This window comes from Pseudophryne corroboree, unplaced genomic scaffold (assembly GCF_028390025.1).
Source record: "Pseudophryne corroboree isolate aPseCor3 unplaced genomic scaffold, aPseCor3.hap2 scaffold_330, whole genome shotgun sequence".
Taxonomy (NCBI): Eukaryota; Metazoa; Chordata; class Amphibia; order Anura; family Myobatrachidae; genus Pseudophryne; species Pseudophryne corroboree.
The window spans coordinates 108,241-128,305 of record NW_026969985.1 but is presented as its reverse complement, the minus strand read 5'-3'; the positions used below and the strand labels follow the sequence as shown (position 1 = coordinate 128,305).

The 20,065-nt window shown below is 37.7% G+C and overlaps 2 non-coding genes across 2 annotated transcripts; both read left to right on the top strand.

The window, feature by feature from the left end:
* The first annotated feature begins 543 nt into the window (after positions 1-543).
* Positions 544-707, top strand: LOC135018861 (U1 spliceosomal RNA). Its single transcript, XR_010216493.1, has one exon. It is a non-coding gene; the product is annotated as a U1 spliceosomal RNA (small nuclear RNA).
* Positions 708-859: 152 nt separating this feature from the next.
* LOC135019026 (U1 spliceosomal RNA) lies at positions 860-1,022 on the top strand. The gene has a single exon (XR_010216640.1). It is a non-coding gene; the product is annotated as a U1 spliceosomal RNA (small nuclear RNA).
* Positions 1,023-20,065: the final 19,043 nt, after the last annotated feature.

The window sequence follows — 20,065 nt, the reverse complement described above, 5'->3', positions numbered from 1 at the left end:
ATGCACAATGCAAACTACAGGTAGTGCTGCAGGGCCCACACCCTTTTACTTGCCTTACAGAGCAGCTCTGGAGCTGTTACAGTGCCCAGCTGCTGCAAGAAATCAGCTTGAATGCTTCATGGGATGGGGCATGGCCAACATGAGCCCCACACCAAAGGAGGGTGGGGGTGTTTAATGCGATCTAGGGGTCATCCAAGCGCCGCAAAAGGCCGCCATGCCCTGCACGCCCCTTTTCTCTTTTCATATGCAGATGAGGGTTGAAGCCAACTTTGACCCACTGCTTGGATAACATCACCATATGCAAATCCATCTGCTGCAGGCCTTCCCCCAGGAATGCTTGCACTAGTTGTTGCATTTGGTTTGTTGTTTGGGGGTGCTTAAGTATTAGGCAGCCTTCTGCCCTCCCATGTTCATCTGAAAATATGTGTTCTCCCTGCAGTTGTTGTCCCCAGATGAGAGTTCCCTTGTGCTGCCTCAGTTGAATTAACTTTACTTGACAGAGATGTGCCTGAGCAGCGGCCCTCCCCAGCCCTATCCCAAATCATACTTATTTTGCATAGGAGACACCATGGTCATGAAGATTGTTCACCCAGGGTGAGGTTCATTCATTGCATTCTGGGTATGCTGACCCCTGTGATTTCCCCAAATGTGGGAAACTCGCCTGCATTATTTGTGGTAGTGGGGGACTGTGTTTGTGTTTTCCGCTGGTCAGCTCTGGTAAAAGTCAGATTTCTTTGTCTCAGATCTTCCTCTAGCCTTGTTCTTCTTTCGAGAGTTCCATTGTGCTGCCTCAGTTGGATCTCCTTCACTTGACAGGGGGGTGCCCGAGCAGCGACCCTCCCCAGCTCTAGCCCAACTCCTACTTACCTGCCAGGTGAGATACTATGATCTTGAAGGTGCTTCTCCCAGGGCAAGGCTCACCCATTGCACTCTGGCTGTGCTGCCCCTGCGATTTCCCCAAATGTGGGAAACTTGACTGCATAATTTGTGTTTCCCCTGGTCGGCTCTCGTATAATTCAGATCTCTTTGTCTCAGGTCTCTCTCCAGCCTAGTTTGCTGTCTGTTTCCACTTCTCTTTTCTTGAGCCGCTCCCTTCTATGCCCTTGCGCACTATCCTGACTTCTCCCGTCTGATTACTTTGTGCCTTCCAACGCACAATGCGAACTACAGGTAGTGCTGCAGGGCCCACACCCTTTTATTTGCCTTACAGAGCAGCTCTGGAGCTGTTACAGTGCCCAGCTGCTGCAAGAAATCAGCTTGAATGCTTCAGGGGCTGGGGCATAGTCAACATGAGCCCCACACCGAAGGAGGGTGGAGGTGTTTAATGCGAACTAGGGGTCATCCAAGCGCCGCAAAAGGCCGCCATGCCCTGCATAACCCTTTTCTCTTTTCATATGCAGATGAGGGTTCCAGCCAACTTTGGCCCACTGCTTGGATGACATCACCGTATGCAAATTCGTCTCCTGCAGACCTTCCCCCAGGAATGCTTGTACTAGTTATTGCATATGGTTTGATATTTGATGGTGCTTCAGTATTAGGCAGCCTTCCGCCCTCCCATGTTCATCTGAAAAGATGTGGTCTCCCTGCAGTTGTTGTCCCCAGACGAGAGTTCCCTTGTGCTTCCTCAGTTGAATCTCCTTAACTTGACGGGGGAGGGGCTGCCCGAGCAGCCACCCTCCCCAGCCCTATCCCAACTCATACTTATTTTGCATATGAGATCTCTATATCATGAAGATTGTTCTCACAGGGTGAGGTTCATCCATTATATTTTAAAATAGGAAGGTTCAAATTACATATTTGAATTGCATCTATGTGCTGAATTCAAATGTCCCCCCCCCCCTTCCTTTCTCAATTGTGCCAGTCAGCAGCTATTCTAAGGTTGCTGCCAATGGGTGTGACACATTAATTTCTTCTGTGGGGTACACTGGACTCCACAAGGATTCACATTGGGGTGTAGAGTAGGATCTTGATCTGAGGCACCAACCGGCTCAAAGCTTTTGACTGTTCCCAAGATGCTCAGCGCATTCTCCTCTATAACCCCGCTTCCATGAACAGGGAGCTCAGTTTGTAGTTGTTGCCTTCAGTAGCAGGCCACTTAACAGGGGCCTGCCTCAAGCAGCCTATTCTTAGCTATTAATTTTGACAAGAAAAGAAGAACTTTTTTTATGAGAATCTACAAGGGCTGCAGCAGGCTAGGTCTAATAGACATCTTTACTGCAGCTTCATCACTCCCAGCGGCACTGTATACTCCCGTGCCCTGGTTGCTGGGTCACTGCAGCGGAGGCTCCGGTTTCTTCCTAAGGTCAGTCACACACAATGTAACACCCCGGTATAACAAGTGTGTAAACTATGTGGAACAGGTCAGGGATACCTTGATGGACTATTCCTCCTTCAGCAGCAGCTCTTCTCTATTCCTGGCAGAGAGGCAAGGTTTCCCCAGACACAAAGAAAGGCAGGCAGGGCTTTGTATGAAAGAATAAATGGTTTACCACATAACTCAGAAAAGGAACTGATTACAGTAGGGAAGGGAAAGATTTGATTCAAGCAACTTAAACACAGACACCATATACACTTTAAGTCATTACACAAATGGTAATATAACTAAATCTGAGATTAATACTATGTTGCTTAGTAATAGAAATCAACTTATGCAGACAATATTTAAGTCCCAGATAACATTGGTGTCACTGCAGGGAGTCTCTATGTGCACGTTGGGGCCCGGTTATGTTGTTACATAGTTATATGCAGCTATTGTCTCCTTTAGCTGTGAACAAAATATTGTAGCTCTGTGTAGTAAAGATGATTGTTTAAAACAAACTGGAGCTGCTTCCCATGTAAATCGCTGCATAGGTATAGTAAATATAGGATAATGTCCTTTGCAGTGGAGTAGGTTTCAGTATAAATATGGATTTATCTCACCCAGTCAATAGATGTTTCTGAGGCAGTTTCCCCTCAGATGTAGGCCAGTCAGCATTGGTATAAAGGCTTTATACTCTCCTGTCTCTGACACTTGCTGTGCACTCTCTTGGCTGAGAGTGTCATGGCGTTCTTACTTGTTAATTGCTGCACTTCCACTGCTGTATTTTGCACTACTGCTTACTCTCTCATGCAATTTTCAGCTTATTTGTCTCCCCTCTCTCAGCTGCTCATCTCTGCGTAATGGCGTCGCCAGCTCTTTCCTCACCATGGCTCCAACTGACTTCTCAAACTGCTGTTCAATTTTCTTTTAAATAAACTTTATTTAAAATGGCACAGGCAACTACACTGTTGTCAAAAATGTCCTTGTTGTTATGGGATATCACACGTGCCCCCCCCCCAAAACATGCGTGTCCTCACGCATTTTGGTTTTATCCCTATATAAACTTCTCACTATATCCAGTCACATTCATTAGTGAACACAGATTATGTCTGAAACATTAACATTTATCAACATTTTTAACATCAGTATCTGATAGGTATAATTCCTTTTGTGCTATAGTACATTAACACATGCTCCTGGAGCAATCGGTTGAAATCTGGACAGTATATGGTCTTGAAAAGTTTGTCTAGGAAACCTCAACCCCCCTGCCATGGATGAGTATTGAACTCTTTCTAAACTGTCTTTGGGACATGCTGTACAAAACTGCAGCTGACTATGGTGGTTTTCTGTTTTGCAAGCCCTAGTCTTCTTGCCTCCTTGTCGGTGACAAACCACCTTAGTCTGCTGTAAATACATTTTATGAGCCTCTTCCATTCCATCTTGGGATTCAGTATCACAGCTGGTTTGGGACAATGGATTCTGGAGAGAAAGAGGCAGCAAGGTTCTTCTTACAGAACAGGTTGGACAGTTTCGGCACCATCTCTTGATGTCTTCCCTCATTTCAACCCAAAAGAACTTTTTCCAGATGCTTGTTTCCATCCTTTTGCACCCAGGGTGACCTGACTTGTCGTGATATTCTTCAAGCACATAACAAGCACTTTGTCTTGGAATTACAAGTTGACTGATCCTATAATGAGTATTAGGATCCACACTACATCGAACCAACTGTCCTTTCTCTTCAAACAGCCTTTCTCGCTGTCTCAACAACTTCAGGAGTTCTGGCGAGGATTCTTGCCTTTGTCGCTTGGTCAGGTATTTCCCAATCTTCAGTAAGGCTTTGAGGTGTCTTATCATCTGACTTTTATCTTGCAGGTGGTCAAAACTGGTTCCTTGAATAGGTTGCTCACAGTTTCTAGAACTGGATGCTATATTATTCATGCCTAACATTGAAGCATTCTTTCGGATAATCTGGACACTGGAGATGGGCATTTCTATCATTATTTGGCTAGCCTTATTTTTTTCATGTTCCTCTCTTACAGATAATTCTGTTATCATTCTTCCCTTTTGTTTGGCTATCCCAGGTTGAAGGCCTTGTTTCTCCTGGAGCTTGTCAGTTTGAAACTCTCCTTGGAGTGCTGCTACGAGCTCCTCACAGCAGTTCCGCAACACATTCATGCCCACTATCACTGGAGGCAATCCATCATCTTGGGCAGTGGTGATGATGAAGCCTTGCTGTGGTAGCACTGTTCGTCCGATTTGAATTTCAGCTTCCGAGTATCCTTTGCAAGGGATGCAGTGCCCATTGCTTGCAATCGGGTTTATCAATGTGGAAGTTGACGGAAACATCTGTTCCTCAGTCCAATGCTGCTCAAACTGTGTTGCTTGTATTGTGGTCACTTGTGATCCAGTGTCTAAGAGAGCGGGCATTGAGACTCCATTGATGCAAACTTGAACCACCGGGCTTTGGCTAACATAACGGGTTAACCACATGAATTTGGAGTTTAAATGATCTGGCTGCTCAAATTCTCTCTTAATTTGTCCGCTTCCTTCACAGCTTTGAAAAATGGGTCGCCTTTGGGAGGCAAAGTGGTTGGAAAAAAGTGTCTCCCTGTTTCTATGTAGGTCCCATTGGGAACTGTTCAGTGGTCTCCTCTCCTGGCACCATTCCATTTCTTCATGGAGCAGTGCCTGCTGTCTCTTCAGAATCTGCAGGTCTCTGCGCATCTCTGTCACACCACGTGTCAGTTCAGCCAGCAGACTTCGTAACTCACTAGAAGAGTCAAATATGCATGTCTTTGAACATGGCACTGTCACTCCTTTTACTGTAGGTGGGTAAGTAGCTCCTTTAAAACTTGACTCCTGGGCATCAGAATTCTCTTGATACCGTGGCATCTCTGGAATAGACTCTTGTGGAACAGCCCCTGAAGTAAGACTGGAGCCTAGAACTTTAATCGCAGCCTCTTTAAAATCCAGGAATGTGCTTCCAGGCTTCTGCAATCTCAATAGTCGCAGCTGAGTTTTACAAATTCGCCCCTTGCACCTTCAGTGAACTGGTCCAATAACATTTTCTCTTTGTCATGCACTTGCTCAGGGTCTGCTTGCTGAACATCTCTGAGTGCTTCCTGCAAGCTGAGGGCATAGCCCCGTAGTGACTCTCCTGGTTGTTGCTTTCGAGCAAAGAAGTGCATTTTAAGTTCTGACACTGTCCTTGTGTCAAATGTGGTAGCAAGCCTGTTGAGGATCTGGTCCACAGTCTTCTTCTCTTCAGTAGGCCAGGAAGTAACCTCTCTAAGTGCAAGCCCTTTCAACTGTTCCATCAAGATCTCCACCTTTTGCTGCTCTTTCAGCGGGTACAGACGAAACAAAGACTGCAGTAGTATCCTCATCAGTTTATTTTTGTCAATTACCATTTTAATAATCGGGTAAAGAAAATTAAGTGGATTTTTGAAAGAAAACAATACTGTCAATATACTATTAAAACAAATTAAAATGGTAAAAGTTATTGTACTTTAAGTAAAAATAAAAGAGCAAAAATATCAATCCCAGTTTTGGATTACTTTAATTAACAAAAAAAAATGCATATAGCAGAGGATAGTTTCAATCTGCCTACCTCTGGGCTATGGACCCAGCATGCTTCCATTACAGTACTCTGCTGCACATGTAATTGCAAGAGATCCTGAAGCACTCACTCATCATGGGAAAGTACCAATGTGTTTCTTCATTGGTTGATGGAAGAAACATCTTACAAAAACTCTCCAGATTATTGACTATTTAAAGTTTTTCTTGGAAACGTTCTAGATGAATGCTTATCAGCCTTTGTCAGTATGTACTTTTGCAAAGTGTCGCTGTGGCGCAATCAGTTAGTGTGTACGGCTATTAACCAAAAGGTTGGTGGTTCAATCCCACCCAGGGACGTAATTGACCTTGTTATCAGATTTTGGTGATCTTTAAGTAGACAAGTCAAAATTTCAAAAACCCCTGTTATGGTGTTGGGTACCTGGCCTTCTCTGATGTAATCAGAGTTAGATTTGATTCAGTGATTTTATAAAAACAGCTAGGAAGCACAATTTAGCAGTGGTTTGCAGAGAAAAAGAAATATGCTGGCAAAAAAATCCAATTGAGTGATTAAACAGCTCTTCATTTTCTGGCTTTACTTTTATGCTAACAAATTTGTACTCTGAAAAGTGTCCACAAAGCCAAATATCTGATTAACATCTTTGTAGGAATGGTTTTTCACCTATTACTAAATTAAACTTGCTTCATTGGAAAGGCAGCAAGATGCATCCTCATTTCAATATCTACTGAAATAATACAGGTTGACACCAGGAAACATTAACGCCACTGCATCCTTGCTGCTTTCTCATGTGGAAGTCTGTTTAATGTGAAAACAAGGTGATATCTAATTAGCACACAGGTAAGGAATTAAGAAAATCTTTATTTAAGGGTGAAGATGTTTCTCACAAAATCGTTGCCCCAATGCATCATTGAAATTCAAACTGGAAAGATGATTTTAATACATCACTTGTACATTTTGTATTGCTCTTCTGGTGACAATGTAGTTTGTTTTTGTCAATTACCATTTTAATAATCGGGTAAAGAAAATTAAGTGGATTTTTGAAAGAAAACAATACTGTCAATATACTATTAAAACAAATTAAAATGGTAAAAGTTATTGTACTTTAAGTAAAAATAAAAGCTAAAATATCAATCCCAGTTTTGGATTACTTTAATGAACAAAAAAAAATGCATATAGCAAAGGATAGTTTCAATCTGCCTACCTCTGGGTTATGGACCCAGCATGCTTCCATTACAGTACTCTGCTGCACATGTAAGTGCAAGAGATCCTGAAGCACTCACTCATCATGCGAAAGTACCAATGTGTTTCTTCATTGGTTGCTGGAAGAAACATCTTACAAAAACTCTCCAGATTATTGACTTTTTAAAGTTTTTCTAGGAAACGTTCTAGATGAATGCTTATTAGTCTTTGTCAGTATTTACTTTTTGCAAAGTGTCTCTGTGGCGCAATCGGTTAGTGTGTTCAGCTATTAATCAAATGGTTGGTGGTTCAATCCCACCCAGGGACGTGATTGACCTTGTGATCAGATTTTGGTGATATTTAAGTAGACAAGTCAAAATTGCAAACCCCCTCTTATGGTGTAGGGTACCTGGCCTTCTCTGATGTAATCAGAGTTAGATTTAATTAAGTGATTTTATAAAAAAAACAGCTAGGAAGCACAATTTAGCAGTGGGTTGCAGAGAAAAAGAAAAATGCTGGCAGAAAAATCCAATTGAGTGATTAAACAGCTCTTCATTTTCTGGCTTTATTTTTATGATAACAAATTTGTTCTCTGAAAAGTGTCCACAAAGCCAAGTATCTGATTAACATCTTTGTAGGGATGGTTTTTCACCTATTACTAAATTAAACTTGCTTCATTGGAAAGGCAGCAAGATGTATCCTCATTTCAATATCTACGGAAATAATACAGGTTGACACCATGAAACATTAACGCCACTGCATCTTTGCTGTTTTCTCATGTGGAAGTCTGTTTAATGTGAAAACAAGGTGATCTCTAATTAGCACACAGGTAAGGAATTAAGAAAATCTTTATTTAAGGGTGAAGATGTTTCTCACAAAATCGTTGCCCCAATGCATCATTGAAATCCAAGCTGGAAAGATGATTTTAATATATTACTTGAACATTTTATATTGCTCTTCTGGTGATAATGTAGTTTGTTTTTGTCAATTACCATTTTAATAATCGGGTAAAGAAAATTAAGTGGATTTTTGAAAGAAAACAATACTGTCAATATACTATTAAAACAAATTAAAATGGTAAAAGTTATTGTACTTTAAGTAAAAATAAAAGAGCAAAAATATCAATCCCAGTTTTGGATTACTTTAATTAACAAAAAAAAAATGCATATAGCAGAGGATAGTTTCAATCTGCCTACCTCTGGGTTATGGACCCAGCATGCTTCCATTACAGTACTCTGCTGCACATGTAAGTGCAAGAGATCCTGAAGCACTCACTCATCATGGGAAAGTACCAATGTGTTTCTTCATTGGTTGATGGAAGAAACATCTTACAAAAACTCTCCACATTATTGACTTTTTAAAATGTTTCTAGGAATCGTTCTAGATGAATGCTTATTAGCCTTTGTCAGTATGGACTTTTGCAAAGTGTTGCTGTGGTGCAATCAGTTACTGCGTAAGGCTATTAACCAAAAGGTTGGTGGTTCAATCCCACCCAGGGACGTAATTGACCTTGTTATCAGATTTTGGTGATCTTTATGTAGACAAGTCAAAATTTCGAAAACCCCTGTTATGGTGTAGGGTACCTGGCCTTCTCTGATGTAATCAGAGTTAGATTTGATTCAGTGATTTTATAAAAACAGCTAGGAAGCACAATTTAGCAGTGGGTTGCAGAGAAAAAGAAATATGCTGGCAAAAAAATCCAATTGAGTGATTAAATAGCTCTTCATTTTCTGGCTTTATTTTTATGCTAACAAATTTGTTCTCTGAAAAGTGTCCACAAAGCCAAGTATCTGATTAACATCTTTGTAGGGATGGTTTTTCACCTATTACTAAATTAAACTTGCTTCATTGGAAAGGCAGCAAGGTGCATCCTCATTTCAATATCTACTGAAATAATACAGGTTGACACCAGGAAACATTAACGCCACTGCATCCTTGCTGCTTTCTCATGTGGAAGTCTGTTTAATGTGAAAACAAGGTGATATCTAATTAGCACACAGGTAAGGAATTAAGAAAATCTTTATTTAAGGGTGAAGATGTTTCTCACAAAATCGTTGCCCCAATGCATCATTGAAATTCAAGCTGGAAAGATGATTTTAATATATCATTTGTACATTTTGTATTGCTCTTCTGGTGACAATGTAGTTTGTTTTTGTCAATTACCATTTTAATAATCGGGTAAAGAAAATTAATTGGATTTTTGAAAGAAAACAATACTGTCAATATACTATTAAAACAAATTAAAATGGTAAAAGTTATTGTACTTTAAGTAAAAATAAAAGAGCAAAAATATCAATCCCAGTTTTGGATTACTTTAATTAACAAAAAAAATGCATATAGCAGAGGATAGTTTCAATCTGCCTACCTCTGGGTTATGGACCCAGCATGCTTCCATTACAGTACTCTGCTGCACATGTAAGTGCAAGAGATCCTGAAGCACTCACTCATCATGGGAAAGTACCAATGTGTTTCTTCATTGGTTGATGGAAGAAACATCTTACAAAAACTCTCCACATTATTGACTTTTTAAAATGTTTCTAGGAATCGTTCTAGATGAATGCTTATTAGCCTTTGTCAGTATGGACTTTTGCAAAGTGTTGCTGTGGCGCAATCAGTTACTGTGTAGGGCTAATAACCAAAAGGTTGGTGGTTCAACCCCACCCAGGGACGTAATTGACCTTGTTATCAGATTTTGGTGATCTTTATGTAGACAAGTCAAAATTTCAAACCCCCTCTTATGGTGTAGGGTACCTGGCCTTCTCTGATGTAATCAGAGTTAGATTTGATTCAGTGATTTTATAAAAACAGCTAGGAAGCACAATTTAGCAGTGGGTTGCAGAGAAAAAGAAATATGCTGGCAAAAAAATCCAATTGAGTGATTAAACAGCTCTTCATTTTCTGGCTTTATTTTTATGCTAACAAATTTGTTCTCTGAAAAGTGTCCACAAAGCCAAGTTTCTGATTAACACCTTTGTAGGGATGGTTTTTCACCTATTACTAAATTAAACTTGCTTCATTGGAAAGGCTGCAAGATGCATCCTCATTTGAATATCTACTGAAATAATACAGGTTGACACCAGGAAACATTAACGCCACTGCATCCTTGCTGCTTTCTCATGTGGAAGTCTGTTTAATGTGAAAACAAGGTGATATCTAATTAGCACACAGGTAAGGAATTAAGAAAATCTTTATTTAAGGGTGAAGATGTTTCTCACAAAATCGTTGCCCCAATGCATCATTGAAATTCAAGCTGGAAAGATTATTTTAATATATCACTTGTACATTTTGTATTGCTCTTCTGGTGACAATGTAGTTTGTTTTTGTCAATTACCATTTTAATAATCGGGTAAAGAAAATTAAGTGGATTTTTGAAAGAAAACAATACTGTCAATATACTATTAAAACAAATTAAAATGGTAAAAGTTATTGTACTTTAAGTAAAAATAAAAGAGCAAAAATATCAATCCCAGTTTTGGATTACTTTAATTAACAAAAAAAAACGCATATAGCAGAGGATAGTTTCAATCTGCCTACCTCTGGGCTATGGACCCAGCATGCTTCCATTACAGTACTCTGCTGCACATGTAATTGCAAGAGATCCTGAAGTACTCACTCATCATGGGAAAGTACCAATGTGTTTCTTCATTGGTTGATGGAAGAAACATCTTACAAAAACTCTCCAGATTATTGACTACTTAAAGTTTTTCTAGGAAACGTTCTAGATGAATGCTTATTAGCCTTTGTCAGTATGTACTTTTGCAAAGTGTCGCTGTGGCGCAATCAGTTAGTGTGTACGGCTATTAACCAAAAGGTTGGTGGTTCAATCCCACCCAGGGATGTAATTGACCTTGTTATCAGATTTTGGTGATCTTTAAGTAGACAAGTCAAAATTTCAAAAACCCCTGTTATGGTGTTGGGTACCTGGCCTTCTCTGATGTAATCAGAGTTAGATTTGATTCAGTGATTTTATAAAAACAGCTAGGAAGCACAATTTAGCAGTGGTTTGCAGAGAAAAAGAAATATGCTGGCAAAAAAATCCAATTGAGTGATTAAACAGCTCTTCATTTTCTGGCTTTATTTTTATGCTAACAAATTTGTTCTCTGAAAAGTGTCCACAAAGCCAAGTATCTGATTAACATCTTTGTAGGGATGGTTTTTCACCTATTACTAAATTAAACTTGCTTCATTGGAAAGGCAGCAAGATGCATCCTCATTTCAATATCTACTGAAATAATACAGGTTGACACCAGGAAACATTAACGCCACTGCATCCTTGCTGCTTTCTCATGTGGAAGTCTGTTTAATGTGAAAACAAGGTGATATCTAATTAGCACACAGGTAAGGAATTAAGAAAATCTTTATTTAAGGGTGAAGATGTTTCTCACAAAATCGTTGCCCCAATGCATCATTGAAATTCAAGCTGGAAAGATGATTTTAATATATCACTTGTACATTTTGTATTGCTCTTCTGGTGACAATGTAGTTTGTTTTTGTCAATTACCATTTTAATAATAGGGTAAAGAAAATTAAGTGGATTTTTGAAAGAAAACAATACTGTCAATATACTATTAAAACAAATTAAAATGGTAAAAGTTATTGTACTTTAAGTAAAAATAAAAGAGCAAAAATATCAATCCCAGTTTTGGATTACTTTAATTAACAAAAAAAAATGCATATAGCAGAGGATAGTTTCAATCTGCCTACCTCTGGGTTAAGGGGCCCAGCATGCTTCCATTGCAGTACTCTGCTGCACATGTAAGTGCAAGAGAACCTGAAGCACTCACTCATCATGGGAAAGTACCAATGCGTTTCTTCATTGGTTGATGGAAGAAACATCTTACAAAAACTCTCCAGATTATTGACTTTTTAAAGTTTTCTAGGAAACGTTCTAGATGAATGCTTATTAGCCTTTGTCAGTATGTACTTTTGCAAAGTGTCTCTGTGGTGCAATCGGTTAGTGTGTTTGGTTATTAACCAAAGGGTTGGTGGTTCAATCCCACCCAGGGATGTTATTGACCTTGTCATCAGATTTTGGTGATCTTTAAGTAGACAAGTCAAAATTTCAAACCCCCTCTTATGGTGTAGGGTACCTGGCCTACTCTGATGTAATCAGAGTTAGATTTGATTAAGTGATTTTATCAAAAAACAGCTAGGAAGCACAATTTAGCAGTGGTTTGCAGAGAAAATGAAATATGCTGGCAGAAAAATCCAATTGAGTGATTAAACAGCTCTTCATTTTCTGGCTTTATTTTTATGCTAACTAATTTGTTCTCTGAAAAGTGTCCACAAAGCCAAGTATCGGATTAACATCTTTGTAGGGATGGTTTTTCACCTATTACTAAATTAAACTTGCTTCATTGGAAAGGCAGCAAGATGCATCCTCATTTCAATATCTACTGAAATAATACAGGTTGACACCAGGAAACATTAACGCCACTGCATCCTTGCTGCTTTCTCATGTGGAAGTCTGTTTAATGTGAAAACAAGGTGATATCTAATTAGCACACAGGTAAGGAATTAAGAAAATCTTTATTTAAGGGTAAGATGTTTCTCACAAAATCGTTGCCCCAATGCATCATTGAGATTCAAGCTGGAAAGATGATTTTAATATATCATTTGTACATTTTGTATTGCTCTTCTGGTGACAATGTAGTTTGTTTTTGTCAATTACCATTTTAATAATCGGGTAAAGAAAATTAATTGGATTTTTGAAAGAAAACAATACTGTCAATATACTATTAAAACAAATTAAAATGGTAAAAGTTATTGTACTTTAAGTAAAAATAAAAGAGCAAAAATATCAATCCCAGTTTTGGATTACTTTAATTAACAAAAAAAAATGCATATAGCAGAGGATAGTTTCAATCTGCCTACCTCTGGGTTATGGACCCAGCATGCTTCCATTACAGTACTCTGCTGCACATGTAAGTGCAAGAGATCCTGAAGCACTCACTCATCATGGGAAAGTACCAATGTGTTTCTTCATTGGTTGATGGAAGAAACATCTTACAAAAACTCTCCACATTATTGACTTTTTAAAATGTTTCTAGGAATCGTTCTAGATGAATGCTTATTAGCCTTTGTCAGTATGGACTTTTGCAAAGTGTTGCTGTGGCGCAATCAGTTACTGTGTAAGGCTATTAACCAAAAGGTTGGTTGTTCAATCCCACCCAGGGACGTAATTGACCTTGTTATCAGATTTTGGTGATCTTTATGTAGACAAGTCAAAATTTCAAACCCCCTCTTATGGTGTAGGGTACCTGGCCTTCTCTGATGTAATCAGAGTTAGATTTGATTCAGTGATTTTATAAAAACAGCTAGGAAGCACAATTTAGCAGTGGGTTGCAGAGAAAAAGAAATATGCTGGCAAAAAAATCCAATTGAGTGATTAAACAGCTCTTCATTTTCTGGCTTTATTTTTATGCTAACAAATTTGTTCTCTGAAAAGTGTCCACAAAGCCAAGTTTCTGATTAACACCTTTGTAGGGATGGTTTTTCACCTATTACTAAATTAAACTTGCTTCATTGGAAAGGCAGCAAGATGCATCCTCATTTGAATATCTACTGAAATAATACAGGTTGACACCAGGAAACATTAACGCCACTGCATCCTTGCTGCTTTCTCATGTGGAAGTCTGTTTAATGTGAAAACAAGGTGATATCTAATTAGCACACAGGTAAGGAATTAAGAAAATCTTTATTTAAGGGTGAAGATGTTTCTCACAAAATCGTTGCCCCAATGCATCATTGAAATTCAAGCTGGAAAGATGATTTTAATATATCACTTGTACATTTTGTATTGCTCTTCTGGTGACAATGTAGTTTGTTTTTGTCAATTACCATTTTAATAATCGGGTAAAGAAAATTAAGTGGATTTTTGAAAGAAAACAATACTGTCAATATACTATTAAAACAAATGAAAATGGTAAAAGTTATTGTACTTTAAGTAAAAATAAAAGAGCAAAAATATCAATCCCAGTTTTGGATTACTTTAATTAACAAAAAAAAACGCATATAGCAGAGGATAGTTTCAATCTGCCTACCTCTGGGCTATGGACCCAGCATGCTTCCATTACAGTACTCTGCTGCACATGTAATTGCAAGAGATCCTGAAGTACTCACTCATCATGGGAAAGTACCAATGTGTTTCTTCATTGGTTGATGGAAGAAACATCTTACAAAAACTCTCCAGATTATTGACTACTTAAAGTTTTTCTAGGAAACGTTCTAGATGAATGCTTATTAGCCTTTGTCAGTATGTACTTTTGCAAAGTGTCGCTGTGGCGCAATCAGTTAGTGTGTACGGCTATTAACCAAAAGGTTGGTGGTTCAATCCCACCCAGGGATGTAATTGACCTTGTTATCAGATTTTGGTGATCTTTAAGTAGACAAGTCAAAATTTCAAAAACCCCTGTTATGGTGTAGGGTACCTGGCCTTCTCTGATGTAATCAGAGTTAGATTTGATTCAGTGATTTTATAAAAACAGCTAGGAAGCACAATTTAGCAGTGGTTTGCAGAGAAAAAGAAATATGCTGGCAAAAAAATCCAATTGAGTGATTAAACAGCTCTTCATTTTCTGGCTTTATTTTTATGCTAACAAATTTGTTCTCTGAAAAGTGTCCACAAAGCCAAGTATCTGATTAACATCTTTGTAGGGATGGTTTTTCACCTATTACTAAATTAAACTTGCTTCATTGGAAAGGCAGCAAGATGCATCCTCATTTCAATATCTACTGAAATAATACAGGTTGACACCAGGAAACATTAACGCCACTGCATCCTTGCTGCTTTCTCATGTGGAAGTCTGTTTAATGTGAAAACAAGGTGATATCTAATTAGCACACAGGTAAGGAATTAAGAAAATCTTTATTTAAGGGTGAAGATGTTTCTCACAAAATCGTTGCCCCAATGCATCATTGAAATTCAAGCTGGAAAGATGATTTTAATATATCACTTGTACATTTTGTATTGCTCTTCTGGTGACAATGTAGTTTGTTTTTGTCAATTACCATTTTAATAATAGGGTAAAGAAAATTAAGTGGATTTTTGAAAGAAAACAATACTGTCAATATACTATTAAAACAAATTAAAATGGGAAAAGTTATTGTACTTTAAGTAAAAATAAAAGAGCAAAAATATCAATCCCAGTTTTGGATTACTTTAATTAACAAAAAAAAAATGCATATAGCAGAGGATAGTTTCAATCTGCCTACCTCTGGGTTAAGGGGCCCAGCATGCTTCCATTGCAGTACTCTGCTGCACATGTAAGTGCAAGAGATCCTGAAGCACTCACTCATCATGGGAAAGTACCAATGCGTTTCTTCATTGGTTGATGGAAGAAACATCTTACAAAAACTCTCCAGATTATTGACTTTTTAAAGTTTTCTAGGAAACGTTCTAGATGAATGCTTATTAGCCTTTGTCAGTATGTACTTTTGCAAAGTGTCTCTGTGGTGCAATCGGTTAGTGTGTTTGGTTATTAACCAAAGGGTTGGTGGTTCAATCCCACCCAGGGATGTTATTGACCTTGTCATCAGATTTTGGTGATCTTTAAGTAGACAAGTCAAAATTTCAAACCCCCTCTTATGGTGTAGGGTACCTGGCCTACTCTGATGTAATCAGAGTTAGATTTGATTAAGTGATTTTATCAAAAAACAGCTAGGAAGCACAATTTAGCAGTGGTTTGCAGAGAAAATGAAATATGCTGGCAGAAAAATCCAATTGAGTGATTAAACAGCTCTTCATTTTCTGGCTTTATTTTTATGCTAACTAATTTGTTCTCTAAAAAGTGTCCACAAAGCCAAGTATCGGATTAACATCTTTGTAGGGATGGTTTTTCACCTATTACTAAATTAAACTTGCTTCATTGGAAAGGCAGCAAGATGCATCCTCATTTCAATATCTACTGAAATAATACAGGTTGACACCAGGAAACATTAACGCCACTGCATCCTTGCTGCTTTCTCATGTGGAAGTCTGTTTAATGTGAAAACAAGGTGATATCTAATTAGCACACAGGTAAGGAATTAAGAAAATCTTTATTTAAGGGTAAGATGTTTCTCACAAAATCGTTGCCCCAATGCATCATTGAAATTCAAGCTGGAAAGATGATTTTAATATATCATTTGTACATTTTGTATTGCTCTTCTGGTGACAATGTAGTTTGTTTTTGTCAATTACCATTTTAATAATCGGGTAAAGAAAATTAATTGGATTTTTGAAAGAAAACAATACTGTCAATATACTATTAAAACAAATTAAAATGGTAAAAGTTATTGTACTTTAAGTAAAAATAAAAGAGCAAAAATATCAATCCCAGTTTTGGATTACTTTAATTAACAAAAAAAATGCATATAGCAGAGGATAGTTTCAATCTGCCTACCTCTGGGTTATGGACCCAGCATGCTTCCATTACAGTACTCTGCTGCACATGTAAGTGCAAGAGATCCTGAAGCACTCACTCATCATGGGAAAGTACCAATGTGTTTCTTCATTGGTTGATGGAAGAAACATCTTACAAAAACTCTCCAGATTATTGACTATTTAAAGTTTTTCTAGGAAACGTTCTAGATGAATGCTTATTAGCCTTTGTCAGTATGTACTTTTGCAAAGTGTCGCTGTGGCGCAATCAGTTAGTGTGTACGGCTATTAACCAAAAGGTTGGTGGTTCAATCCCACCCAGGGATGTAATTGACCTTGTTATCAGATTTTGGTGATCTTTAAGTAGACAAGTCAAAATTTCAAAAACCCCTGTTATGGTGTAGGGTACCTGGCCTTCTCTGATGTAATCAGAGTTAGATTTGATTCAGTGATTTTATAAAAACAGCTAGGAAGCACAATTTAGCAGTGGTTTGCAGAGAAAAAGAAATATGCTGGCAAAAAAATCCAATTGAGTGATTAAACAGCTCTTCATTTTCTGGCTTTATTTTTATGCTAACAAATTTGTTCTCTGAAAAGTGTCCACAAAGCCAAGTATCTGATTAACATCTTTGTAGGGATGGTTTTTCACCTATTACTAAATTAAACTTGCTTCATTGGAAAGGCAGCAAGATGCATCCTCATTTCAATATCTACTGAAATAATACAGGTTGACACCAGGAAACATTAACGCCACTGCATCCTTGCTGCTTTCTCATGTGGAAGTCTGTTTAATGTGAAAACAAGGTGATATCTAATTAGCACACAGGTAAGGAATTAAGAAAATCTTTATTTAAGGGTGAAGATGTTTCTCACAAAATCGTTGCCCCAATGCATCATTGAAATTCAAGCTGGAAAGATGATTTTAATATATCATTTGTACATTTTGTATTGCTCTTCTGGTGACAATGTAGTTTGTTTTTGTCAATTACCATTTTAATAATCGGGTAAAGAAAATTAATTGGATTTTTGAAAGAAAACAATACTGTCAATATACTATTAAAACAAATTAAAATGGTAAAAGTTATTGTACTTTAAGTAAAAATAAAAGAGCAAAAATATCAATCCCAGTTTTGGATTACTTTAATTAACAAAAAAAATGCATATAGCAGAGGATAGTTTCAATCTGCCTACCTCTGGGTTATGGACCCAGCATGCTTCCATTACAGTACTCTGCTGCACATGTAAGTGCAAGAGATCCTGAAGCACTCACTCATCATGGGAAAGTACCAATGCGTTTCTTCATTGGTTGATGGAAGAAACATCTTACAAAAACTCTCCAGATTATTGACTTTTTAAAGTTTTCTAGGAAACGTTCTAGATGAATGCTTATTAGCCTTTGTCAGTATGTACTTTTGCAAAGTGTCTCTGTGGTGCAATCGGTTAGTGTGTTTGGTTATTAACCAAAGGGTTGGTGGTTCAATCCCACCCAGGGATGTTATTGACCTTGTCATCAGATTTTGGTGATCTTTAAGTAGACAAGTCAAAATTTCAAACCCCCTCTTATGGTGTAGGGTACCTGGCCTACTCTGATGTAATCAGAGTTAGATTTGATTAAGTGATTTTATCAAAAAACAGCTAGGAAGCACAATTTAGCAGTGGTTTGCAGAGAAAATGAAATATGCTGGCAGAAAAATCCAATTGAGTGATTAAACAGCTCTTCATTTTCTGGCTTTATTTTTATGCTAACTAATTTGTTCTCTAAAAAGTGTCCACGAAGCCAAGTATCGGATTAACATCTTTGTAGGGATGGTTTTTCACCTATTACTAAATTAAACTTGCTTCATTGGAAAGGCAGCAAGATGCATCCTCATTTCAATATCTACTGAAATAATACAGGTTGACACCAGGAAACATTAACGCCACTGCATCCTTGCTGCTTTCTCATGTGGAAGTCTGTTTAATGTGAAAACAAGGTGATATCTAATTAGCACACAGGTAAGGAATTAAGAAAATCTTTATTTAAGGGTAAGATGTTTCTCACAAAATCGTTGCCCCAATGCATCATTGAAATTCAAGCTGGAAAGATGATTTTAATATATCACTTGTACATTTTGTATTGCTCTTCTGATGACAATGTAGTTTGTTTTTGTCAATTACCATTTTAATAATCGGGTAAAGAAAATTAAGTGGATTTTTGAAAGAAAACAATACTGTCAATATACTATTAAAACAAATTAAAATGGTAAAAGTTATTGTACTTTAAGTAAAAATAAAAGAGCAAAAATATCAATCCCAGTTTTGGATTACTTTAATTAACAAAAAAAAATGCATATAGCAGAGGATAGTTTCAATCTGCCTACCTCTGGGTTATGGACCCAGCATGCTTCCATTACAGTACTCTGCTGCACATGTAAGTGCAAGAGATCCTGAAGCACTCACTCATCATGGGAAAGTACCAATGTGTTTCTTCATTGGTTGATGGAAGAAACATCTTACAAAAACTCTCCACATTATTGACTTTTTAAAATGTTTCTAGGAATCGTTCTAGATGAATGCTTATTAGCCTTTGTCAGTATGGACTTTTGCAAAGTGTTGCTGTGGCGCAATCAGTTACTGTGTAAGGCTATTAACCAAAAGGTTGGTGGTTCAATCCCACCCAGGGACGTAATTGACCTTGTTATCAGATTTTGGTGATCTTTATGTAGACAAGTCAAAATTTCAAACCCCCTCTTATGGTGTAGGGTACCTGGCCTTCTCTGATGTCATCAGAGTTAGATTTGATTCAGTGATTTTATAAAAACAGCTAGGAAGCACAATTTAGCAGTGGGTTGCAGAGAAAAAGAAATATGCTGGCAAAAAAATCCAATTGAGTGATTAAACAGCTCTTCATTTTCTGGCTTTATTTTTATGCTAACAAATTTGTTCTCTGAAAAGTGTCCACAAAGCCAAGTTTCTGATTAACACCTTTGTAGGGATGGTTTTTCACCTATTACTAAATTAAACTTGCTTCATTGGAAAGGCAGCAAGATGCATCCTCATTTGAATATCTACTGAAATAATACAGGTTGACACCAGGAAACATTAACGCCACTGCATCCTTGCTGCTTTCTCATGTGGAAGTCTGTTTAATGTGAAAACAAGGTGATATCTAATTAGCACACAGGTAAGGAATTAAGAAAATCTTTATTTAAGGGTGAAGATGTTTCTCACAAAATCGTTGCCCCAATGCATCATTGAAATTCAAGCTGGAAAGATGATTTTAATATATCACTTGTACATTTTGTATTGCTCTTCTGGTGACAATGTAGTTTGTTTTTGTCAATTACCATTTTAATAATCGGGTAAAGAAAATTAAGTGGATTTTTGAAAGAAAACAATACTGTCAATATACTATTAAAACAAATGAAAATGGTAAAAGTTATTGTACTTTAAGTAAAAATAAAAGAGCAAAAATATCAATCCCAGTTTTGGATTACTTTAATTAACAAAAAAAAACGCATATAGCAGAGGATAGTTTCAATCTGCCTACCTCTGGGCTATGGACCCAGCATGCTTCCATTACAGTACTCTGCTGCACATGTAATTGCAAGAGATCCTGAAGTACTCACTCATCATGGGAAAGTACCAATGTGTTTCTTCATTGGTTGAT